This window comes from Xenopus laevis, chromosome 9_10S (genome assembly GCF_017654675.1).
Source record: "Xenopus laevis strain J_2021 chromosome 9_10S, Xenopus_laevis_v10.1, whole genome shotgun sequence".
NCBI classification, from domain to species: domain Eukaryota; kingdom Metazoa; phylum Chordata; class Amphibia; order Anura; family Pipidae; genus Xenopus; species Xenopus laevis.
In genome coordinates this window covers 101,477,944-101,490,084 of record NC_054388.1, presented here as the reverse complement: position 1 = coordinate 101,490,084, position 12,141 = coordinate 101,477,944, and positions in this window count along the sequence as shown.

Here is a 12,141-nt window from a genome sequence, read left to right as displayed (position 1 = left end):
TGCAGGAGCTCTTCGGCATACTCTCTTGCGGAACAAAGGTGCTTTCCTTGCAGCCTTTGTGATCCATTTAACACTCCATTTGTCCCAGAGGTGAGATGATGATTCTGATAAATCATTTATGTGTAGGGTTTTATAATTTTTATTGTTTGGTTACAGTAGCACGGCTTGTTGTTATTGTGTATATGAACTTACATCATTTTATGGTCCCAAATCTTTAGTGTAAAAGATCAAACTGAGCACCGTGTACCAGTGTATGAACCAGTTCTAACAGCCGGCATTTAGCAACAAATGAATAATTAATGCACAGGCAAGGATCTATATATCGAAATATAATGTACACCCTCCAATATTTCCGGTAATTTAAGGGTCAACAGGCTGTGGGTCCCTACCTGCTCCAGGGGCTCATTCCTGATTTAGTAGGGCAAACAAATATCAAGGTTAAAGGCCCTAGGGTTAAGCCTTTAACCTCGATATTTGCTTTGCCCTACTAAATCAGGAATGAGCCCCTAGAGCAGGTAGGGACCCCTTTAGATGTTGAGGGCCACAGCCCTAGGGCAGATGTAGGATAGACGGTTAGTTTGTGAAAGGAGAACTGTAGGGCTATAGGAACAGAGTATCATTATCATCATCATTATTTATATAGTGCTGGCAACTTACAATGACTTAGCAAACAAGGGTTGCAGAATAAAAACATCTGCTCACAAGAGCTTACACTCTAAAGGCCCATTCATTTATTTTTTAAAATAAATCTGCTTTTGTGTTTAGGGCAGGGTCCTACACTATTATATTTTCATTTTACACAATTTCCACCCATTTTCTTTTGGTTCATTTTTAAAGCCATTGCAGGGGACAGTATTAGGACGTGTCGTTCAATTTGATTGGCCGTTAGGATTTTCATTGAGGTTTGTAGAGTCACAAGCACATTTATTAATGTTTACTGGAGCAGTTGCAATGGTCTGGATGGCAGAGGTTACTTGCACACTAGAGACTCTCATCTAATAATATTATATGTTTCTTATTTATTAGTCTTAATATTCCACTGATTTCTAGCCTGCAACTGAAAATGCTGTCTTGTTGCCAGGCCACTGACCCCTGAAACCAATAAAAACACAGACTGTGCCACTTTGCTTTTATCGTTAAGAATTTTGAATTACTCTTCTTTCTTTTTAGACCCTTTATGCTTCATTTTTCATTACAATTTCAAATCTGCTCCCTGGTTGCTAGGGTAATTGACTCCTAACAGCCAGTTTAAACTCCAAGCCCCATTTTACCGTTTAGCTCATTATAAGCAGTCGCTGTGCTGGAATATAGAGTATTTCTTATGTCTCCCTGTTTAATTGATGATAAACATTCATGAGTTTTCTCATGTACAGAAGGCTTAATTTATCTGGCTGCTCTTGCCTTCTTGTTGTGCAATTATAACACACAGGAGGACTATGGGACGTGGTAAGGCTGGCCAGTTTGGACAATGGCAGCTTAGGCAAGGCTAAAATTGAGAGCTAAACCAGTAAAATGGAAAATATATGAATTTTAATTTCTCAACACATAGAGGTGGTCGTTTCCAACAGATCCATGGGATGAATATTATCACAATGCTTCCTACTCACATACACTCTTTAGTTTTAACTGTTTCTCAGTGTTTTCCCCTTCATTTGTTTTAATGTATATCCTCCTTATTCTATCACTTCTTCTGCCCACCCAGTGCCATGTCTTTCCCCCTGCCTCTATTAATTGTATTTATGTTAAAGCTGGCCATACAAAGATCTGCTCATCTGGCGAGGCCACAGTTGCTTTGTGACACATTGGAAAGAAACAAATATTTGACCCCTGGGTCAACAATTGGATCATTATGAGGCCTTGGGTGCCCTGTCTGGAGAGGACTGCATCAATCAGCCGCTTTGGATGGGATTTTCTAACCTGTTTATTAAATATCTTCCTGATTTTCAGCGAGTGATTGGTTGGGCGGAGTGTCGGAAGGCACCATATAAAGGCTAGTAAGCTCCCAACTTGGTCTGAAGGGGCTTTTATTGACCAGTGCATGGCCAGAGCCAAATCTCTCATGGCACAGAAATCTAGACTTTTAAAGGAAAGTCGTCTTGCACTTGGGGGCGCCAAATGTTAGGCACCCCCAAGTGATTGTATTAACTTACCTGAAACCCCGGGCCAGTGCTCCTATCAGCAGAAAACTGCACCGGCCCTGGGTTATACCAGTGAGCACCACGGAGCGATCCACTTCCGGCTTCTTCTTTCTTCCAATTTCCTGGGGCAGACTCATGTGCAGTTGAATGAAATAGCCAACTAACTTTTTAGTTAAAGTTCGGCTATTCACTCTAATGCGCATGTGCAGCCGCGCAAAGAGGAAGACTTAAGAGGATGGCTCTGTGGTGCTCACTGGTATAACCCGGGGCCGGTGCAGTTTTCTGCTGATAGGAGCACCGGCCCAGGGTTTCAGGTAAGTAAATACAATCACTTGGGGGTGCCTAACATTTGGCACCCCCAAGTGCAAGAAGACTTTTCTTCTCCTTTAAGGGCAGCAGGTGACCAACAAATGTTGATAAATCTTCTGTAGCCCATACACCTTGATCTTCATCACTGTGTGTGTGAGTCTGATGCTGTATGCACTTTTCTATTTCATCCAGGTGTTCAGCCAGGCCGTGCTCTTTGTTTTTATAGCTTACTTTGATTTTTTAAATTAAGGTGGACATAGATGCACCAATAATATTGTAGGGAATGAAGACAATACAATATTTGGTGTTTATGGCGGGAGACAAGCCGACCAATATCAGCAGAAGACTTGGGTAACGGTCGGTTCGTCCATCGGGCTGGCTGGAAAACTTTGACAGGATGCGTTTGAAGGCACCGAACACTGTTAGTGCTGAATCATCAGAGACAGGTAGAATTTTATTGTTCTATTTTGCAGGAAAACTCATAATTGTTACATTGATGGCCACCTTTACTTGTTTAGAGCTCACCAAATCCATCGGAATGAGCAAGAGAGAACCCTATGTTTCAGTAATATCCATGCCTGCACGCACAGGCCAAGCCAATGTCCAACCACAAAGGCTAACAGCCACTGACTGACTCACAAGTCTTCATGTTCCCTTATGTTAAATCTTATTTCTAGCAAATAAAAGGTCTGAAAACCAGACACCGGTAGTGGTGGCGGCAGCAGCGTTGATGTGAACTTGAAACATACCCCCTGTGTGTTAAGAAACCATATTGTGTCCAGATATTTCATACCGTAGAAGGGAAGGGCACGAGGTGATATTAATGATCACTGACTGCCATGCGCATGTATATAGGCCCCAAAAAGAACACCTTGTATTGTTGGCAGTTGAACAGGGACATTGATAATCCCTTGTTTCCCGGGTGTAAAGGTAGAGGTTGCCAGTCCCCAACATGCTTATATTGGCCGCCACACTGTATGCTCTTACCCCTGGGTTGGTGGTGATGTTGGTGTATATGCCTATTTATAACATGTATATTGAGTATTTATATAAACATATGCATTGTACTGAATTGGGTTTTTCTTTTGATTTGTTTCTGTTCCCTGTTAAGTTTTCTCTTGTCACAAAATCCCACGACATTACGGACTCCGTTGCGTGATTTCTATTTATGAATTTTAAAAAAAGTGCTGTAAAATAATAAAAACAATGGATTGTTGATATCATTTCGTATGTGTTTGTGAGCGGCCTGCTCGTTGCATTGCTGAGCAGCTACACGCAGGGTGATCAGCTGGAGAAATTGTATAGATTTATGTAGTGTCGTTTGTAGATTCTACTTGGGCCATCCATGAACTCATGTTAGGTCCCAGCAAAGCTTAATTAGAGCCCCACTGGGTCCTCTACACTCTTACACCCCCCTCTGCAACCACAGGGTCTGCTTCCTTTATTGATATGCCTCTTGGAAACTCACTGGGCTCTCTACACTCCTACACCTCCCTCTGTCTATCAATACATTTTATTTGAGGTTTAGTTTCATCACATGATCACAGACTAGCAGGCCCAGCACTAACAGGGCATCTTAATTTCTATTATTTTTGTTAGTCCAAACACTGCCTATAGATTTCTTACTTATCACTGGAAATCCATATTGTCATTGACTTTTTGTTCCTAGCCCTCCACTGATGGCATAAGTCATGTACAATGTACTAATCCACACGAAAACCAACAAATTGTCTTGGGCAGCCCAGAGCATATCGAGCATGTGCAGTGTCACACCATGGACCAAGATCAGAAAGTCATGGAGCTGCAACAGAGAATTTTGTAGGTTTGGACATTTCCTGCCAAAGGGCAGCTCTAGTTAGGGGCTGGTATTATAAACTCAAGGCACAAGGGACATCATATCTTGGTTGGTTACTAACTACCCTTTTAGCTGGTGGTTTAAGCCAAGATGGCCTTTTAGGCTAAGGTTAATGCCAGACGAAGGAATGTATCCCAGGGCGGCACCTGACCTCATTGCACTTGTGACATCAGCAGAAGTGATGTCATGATGTACTGCACATACTCGTGATGTCACTTTAGCAGTATTCCAGACCCAATAACTCCCACCTCTGCCTCTAGATTTTATAGAAATACTTTATATCCAGCAGCAGGGGAGAAGTTTTTTGTATTTTGCAATAAAATGTATTTACCATATATGCATCTCAAGTGCCTATATGGTAAATACTAGGGATGCACCAAATCCAGGATTCGGTTTGGGATTCGGCCTTTTTCAGCAGAATTCGGATTCTGCCGAATCCTTGTGCCTGGCCAAACAGAATCCTAAATTGTATATGTAAATTAGGGGTGGATAGGGAAATCACGTGACTTTTTGTCAAAGAGAAGAATTTTTTTCCACTTTTTCCTTTCCTGGCCCTAATTTGCATATGCAAATTAGGATTTGTTTCGGTATTCGGCCAAATCTTCACCAAGGATTCAGGGATTCGGCCGAATCCCAAATAGTGGATTCAGTGCATCCCCAGTAAATACAACCCTGGCCAGACGGGGTATGAAATTAGCCTTCTGTAATACACAGACCAAAAATCAGCCCTACGTGATTATTATCCTCTTCTCAAGCTCTTTGGGTTATTGTCTATTACTCAGTGGAGTGTCAGATGCCAATGCAGCCAAATGGCTAAAATTGGAAATACACAGGTCAAAAATCAGCCCCTATGCCTGCATTAGCCTCCTCTCCTACCTGCACCCAGAACTGTTGTTTTAGCTCAGGGGATGAGAAACGCCACACACTAATTTTGAGTTTGCATTCCTGCGCCGAAATTAGCTGAATGTGCCTGCACCCAGGCCAACACCATTATTGTGGGTGCAGACAAGAGAGAAGGCTAATTCCCATGTGTATTTCAGCAGGCTGATTTCAGTCCTGTGGGTGCATTGGCATCTGACAGTCCACTGAGTAATAGACAATAACAGCAGCACTTAACCCAAAGAGCTTGATCCTTTCTGACTTAGGCCTAAATAAATGATTCCATGAGATGAAAGAACAATCCTTAGGGGTGTGACTGCCTCCTACATGTTCGTAACAGCTGAAAGTACCTCTTCTAAGAAGCTCCACACTCCCTGGATTCTTCTGATCATGGAGCTTGTACCGTCTCCTGTTGAGCTTTATTTATTAGCCTTTTTTTTTTTGGGGGGGGACCCTTTAAACTTTTTGCTTGGGATGGGACTGAAAGCAATTACAGGCCAATGTCACAGGGGGCTTAAAGCAGTAGACCAGAAATATGGTATCAAAGCGCTCCAAATCCTGCAGTGATGCAAATAATAGATTTCAGTTATAAGGGTTCATTTATTGATGCCATTCCAAAAAAAAAAACAAAAAAACACTTGTGCCCTGCATGGTCCTAGCATACCAGGGGGACCCCAAAATTACAGCCAGCCTGGACCTGGCACTACTTATAGAGTTCCCCTAGCAGATACCATTCTGTGTTTGGTCACTTAAATCCTATATGCAGTTTGTCACTATGGGGTTGAGCATTATAATGAGCCCAGTGTGCTCCCTGGTTAGCCTTATTGCAGCAAGGGGTTAAATGCATGCAGCGGAATGTAAGAAGCAGTTGAGGGAGGCAAGTTCGGGCAGGCCTGGGTGACTGTGCCCATTGAGTGACTGCCAGTCACACTGCCCCAAGAGGTAGGATTTGGGGCGGGAAACACGTGATGGGGATGTTTGTTTTTGTTGAACATTCCAGAGAGGAAGAAGAAATGGTTAACACCTGCCTGGACTTGTTTCTCCGAGTATAAAGGACAGAGCTGCGGCAGTACAGGATAGTCTCTTGCTACTGGCTCTTTTAAGGGTTAATGGAGAAAAGTGCAATAATGTCAGGAGCTCCTCACATATTATATGAAGCGTACATTTTCTGCACTACATACCCTTGCAAAACTATAATATGGAGTCTGTTAAGTAGGGCCTGAAAAAAAAGTGTTTGTAAAGTTCAAAGCAAAAAAAAAAGAAAAACATTAAAACCTGTGTCTTTTCAGTATATTTATGGTTTTAGGTGTCTGACAGGTATTTACAGTGCTACGCAATATGTTGGCGCTATATATATACATGTTAATAATAATAATAATAATAATAATTTATTGACTGATACACAAGCTGAAGAATCCCACGTGGATTTCATTGAGAGGCAAAATCCCCAAACCAACACCAATTAATTTCATACAATGTATAAGATGGAGGCACTATACAAGAGCTGCCACTGCATTTATACAATATGTCCTGAGGTTATTATGGATACAGTTGGCACTGTATTTATTCTGTTGTGTGTTCTGGGGTATTAACCATGGAATTGGCACTGTGTTTATTCTGCCTTGTGTTTTGGGGTATAATACCTGGAATTGGCACTGTATTTATCCTTCTATGTGTTCTGCGGTATTATACATAGGATTTGCACTGCATTTATCCTGCCATGTGTTCTGGGGTATAATATATGGAATTGGCACTGTAGTTATTCTGCCATGTGTTCTGGGGTATTATACATAGGATTTGCAACGCATTTATCCTGTGGTGGGTTCTGGGGTATTATACATGGATTTTGTACTGTATTTATCCTGCTATGTGTTCCTGGTATATACATAGATTGGCACTATATTTATCCTGTTGTGTGTTTTGGGGTATTATACATGGTATTGGCACTGCATTGTGTGTTTTGGAGTATAATACGTGGAATTGGCACTGCATTTATCCTGACGTGTTTCCATTATACATGAAAATGGCCCAGGGATACCTATACTGTATATGAAATTATATTGACCGCCTTATTAGTTTAGAAGTTGGATGAGAAAAAGGCCAGAGGTGGCTTTTATGACACTTGATCACGCTGACCCCATTGTGCTAAAAAAGCTCTGCTGGTCAGTTTATCTCCCTTTTTAGTGACTTTCTGGGCACAGGACCATTGTGAGAGCCAATAAGTAAGAGGGAAGGATCGATGCACCTGCAAGTGGCTGGGATAAGGTTAACTGCCTCTCCGACACATGATCCCTGGCTCGCTACCAGATGAGGTTACAGGTTTTGTTCTCTCACATCTGACACCAGGAAGGGATCCCAAAATGACTGCTGCACACTCACACAAGGAATCATAATTAAACCCGTGTGGGCTGTTTGTGCAGAAGAAACGTTACACAGGATCTGACTGGGTCTCCTATTTGGGCCTCAGCTAAGAGCATTTCATACAATATCTCATAGAGTCTGTGGGCAAACAGTTTGCTCTACACTACACGTACTGATAGTAATGATGTAGTATCTTGTATGGTTGTGTACATACATTAACAGTGTCGGACTGGCCCACCAGGGAAAGCTCCCACTGGGTCCAGGTGTCAGCGGTCCCTCCTGTTCAGCCAACCGTGTGGAGTCTACTGATATCTAGAACTAATCAAAGAGGGATTAATTTTGTGTATGGGGAGGATAATTAATGTTTTTTTCTACATGGATTCATTCTTATTACCCTAGGGCCAGTTCCATGTGTAATACCTTAGATCAGGGGTCCCCAATGTTTTACCTGTGAGCCACATTCCGATTTAAAAAGAGTTTGGGAGCAACACAAGCATGAACAAAGCCCCTGTGGGTGTCAAATAAGGGCCGTGATTGGCTATTTGGTAGCCCCTATGAGGACCAGCAGCCTACGGGAGGCTCTGATTGGCTGTACATCTGGTTTTTATACAACAAAAACTTGCCTCCAAGCCAGGAATTCTAATATAAACACCTGCTTTGAGGCCACTGGAGCAACATCCAAGGGGTTGGAGAGCAACATGTTACTCATGAGCCACTGGTTGGAGTTCACTGCTTTAGATAAAGAGATTGTGGCCAGCCTACCAGTCAGAATTGGGACAGGTTTCAAAATGAAGAATGCACCAGTTATACATTAACTAAACTAAACCCATTAATCATAGGGCACCTGGATAAGCCCCCGACCCTCTACTTAGAGAAGAGAAAGATGTCAGATGCATAAACTGAATAATAGGGGAAGGTAGGAAAATGAAGATGGCAGGAGGATGAAATTCATAGTGCAGGTGTATGGATCAGAATAATTAAGGAGGGTTGAACGCAGTAAAAGGAGAAGGAAGAAATCCCGGAATAAGATCGGAATAACCATCAGTGTGAGAACAACAGAAAGGTGAGTGATGGTATGAATGATTCATTTCACCTTAGTATATTAAATATTTACACAGGCCTGGGCTTTGTGTTGCGGCAGCTTGCGTGTGAGAGAGGAGAAATGCTGGCTTTAGAGTACGGTTTGGGAGAACAATGGGAGGCCTTTCCTATGGTGGGTATTGGTGTGAAGGAGCGCACTCAAAGGTTCTTTTACAAACAGAGATGGGGGGGGGGGCAAAATGCTACTGGCAATTGCTCCCAGTGCCCATAGGTGCAACATTTTTGGTAGCAGAAGAGTTTGAAGGGTTCCAGATCAGGTGAAGGATTTGGGTGCATTGGGGAGGATAGGGTGGCTCATGGGCATGGCCAGGTAGGTTTATGGAGCATTGTGATTCCTCAATGCAATTCTGTGGTCAGTCCATATGACACATTTAGCCTTATTTATCACAATCTACTGCTAAATTAAATACTTTGGTCAACATCTTCTGGGCATGCAAAAATTACTAAATTGGAGGCTGCTGTGCTGAGAATTCTGGAAGAAAACTTTGGTACTGAAAGTCATCAGTAAGACTAATTAAAAGAAGAGATAAGCACAGATATCATTGTACCGAGACAACCCCAGGGTCTGAAATGCCTTATTACCCAGAGACTTTAATTAATCTTGGGTCATTCAGGTCATAGCGGTACCTTTTCTCCCCCTGTGCCTCTCCACCTACACATAAATCCCAATACCTCCCCCATGCCGTGTAATTACACCACGAGTAACTGAGACCCTGCTGGAAATAATTAGCTGTCATCCGCTGAGAGAAGGGATGATCACATAGGACTCTAGGATTACACCGGGAACTTCACATTATGCAATATGACGGAGCCACTTGAATAATCTGCTTAAACTGTAGGTGCTCCTTAGAGTGTGGGAGAGTCAGCCGAGTGACGGGCCAATTATGCTGCTCAAATGAGGGGGGAACATCACAGTTGAAATCCTATAAAACCTCTGGGAATAGGGTTTTCAGCTTTTCTCCAAATTCCCCAGATTGTGAAAGGATTTAGGCTATTGATGAGCTCATTAACATTGGTACTGGCTAATTTATACACAGCATACTCCTGCTGGGACTTTGTGCAAGGGACCCCCAGAACCTTTAGGGCTCTTACACATGAGCGTTTTTTCCTGCGCCGAACGCAGGAAAAATGCAGCATGTTGCGTCTCAACCTGCGTTCGGCGCCTACATGCGCCTGTGTGAGTACAGCCCCATTTGAAATAATTAAATGCGTCTATTCCTGCGCTCCCCTGCGGCTGAACGCCAAAAAACGGAACGCAGGGGAGCGCAGGCAAAAACGCTTATGTGTAAGAGCCCTTATAATGAGTTAAAACTCCAACTTATTTGTCTGCATAAATGCAGAAATTCTGGGAAAGATCTTCTGCTGCAAAGTTCTACTGCACAGTAATTAATGGGATGGATGTTGATTGCTTGTACCTTGTACTTCTATTTATTCTCTGTCTATTTTGCCCACCAGCTCTGCATCCCACACACTCACATCCATTATATTCTTATATGTGTTTTCAGCAGGGCTCAAGTTGGAAACATGGTGTCATATTGGTGTTTCAGTCCATGCATGTCCCCAATGAGGCTGTTGATCACTTCTCTGACTCCCAATTGCTCAAAGCTTTTGAACTGTGCAGTTTTTTAGGGAGCACCTTAGTTTGTTTGGTAGATGAGTCACCACCTAGTAATATTGAAATAAGAATTAATTTAAAATTAACTGTGGTTAAAAATTATAATTTGGAAATCAAATATATTTTCTAAAAATCTAGTGGCAGCCATAGACAAGGCCATACTGCAAGACTGGCACCACCTTTCCCATTAGTAAAATATACATTTCAATTCCTGTTTCTGGTTGGAAGCATCAGTATTAAAGTTCTTCAACTTATGGTCCACCTACATTCTAAACATTCCCCCGTGTACCAGACACCTAACCAATGTCCCCATTCTGCCATATACAGGTATGGGACCTGTTATCCAGAATGCTCGGGACCTGGGATTTTATGGATAACGGATCTTTCCATAATTTAGATCTTCATACCTTGTCTACTGGAAAATCATGTAAACGCTAAATAAACCCAATAATCAGATTTTGCTTCCAATTTTCATTAATTAGATCTAAGTTTGGATCACGTACAAGGCACTGTTTCATTATTACAGAGAAAAAGGAAATCATTTTTAAAAATGTGGATAAAATGGGAGTCTATGGGCGAAGGCCATTCCATAATTCTGAGCTTTCTGGATAACGGGTTTCCGGATAATGGATCCCATACCTGTACTACATGGTATGATATAGAGAACCTGCATGGCAAAAAGCCACTATAATTAACCTAGACATATCAGGAATGGATTGTGTATGTCACCAAGATCCAGCACATCACCGCTCAACTATTGAACACTACAGACTGCAATTTGATTGGATGGGACCATATTATCTGACAGTCTTGTGTACGTAAGTCTATGTAATTGAATGTTTAGTGGCATAGCTATAACTTTTTATCATAGTGCACTTAATGTGTGTACAATAGAAAAATAAACCCATGTTTAAGCACAAAACATTTATAATTCTAGAAAAAAAATGCCTTCCCATGACAAGTGCCGCTCTCTTTAGAATATATGTGGCCCTCCTTGTCTGAAATGCCACACAAAAGAATTAAAAATTGTGTGTCATTTTATACTATAACACCAGTCTGGTATATGAAATGCATTATTAGACCCTGGTCCCTGTACCTTAAGGGTCTTCCATTCTCCATTAGTAGCATAAAAACCATTGGCCAATATATACGAATTGTGCATGTGGTGCTCATGACCAGAATGGTTTCTTGGCCAATGGTTTCTTGGCCTTGGTTGCCTTGAACAGAAATTGCCTTGGGTTAATCTCCAAAAACTACCTGCCCCTCTGATGATTTTCCATGGTGGCTGATTTGTTATATAAAACTTACCCAACACCTTAGAAGTCAAAATCCTTGTTTTTCTGGACAGTTTATAAGTAGTATAAATGAAATGTAACCTCTCACTTGGCTTCCATAATTGAAATTGGACTTCTGTTCATACTATCATACCCAAGAATCATGTGGTATAAGTATAAAGCTTGCATTTAGGTCAAGCACCATACTAACCAATCAAATGTTTCTTGTTAAACAGCCACCTCCTGATCGGAGAGCTCCAGTTTAGGGCACAAAGAGCCCTGCTGGTCTAGGGTTGCCAACTTTGTAGGAAATAAAAACATTTCTTCTTAACTCTATTCCTTCCCTACTGATGATATTGACATCAAGCATCCTATCCTGAACCTATGGCAATCTGACCTGAGCTCCCCAGTGCAACAGGGGTACCCGGGGGGGGGGGAAACTGAAGCTAAATCGTACAAAACAATTGTTCATTTTCATGTCTCCTGTTGCTAATGAGTGTTACAAAAAATAAAACCACACTCTGCAGTTTTGAATTATAACATCTGTATTAACAATTTAAAAAAAAAAAAAAAAGCCATATTGCCACAAATAAAAGGACAAATTGCACA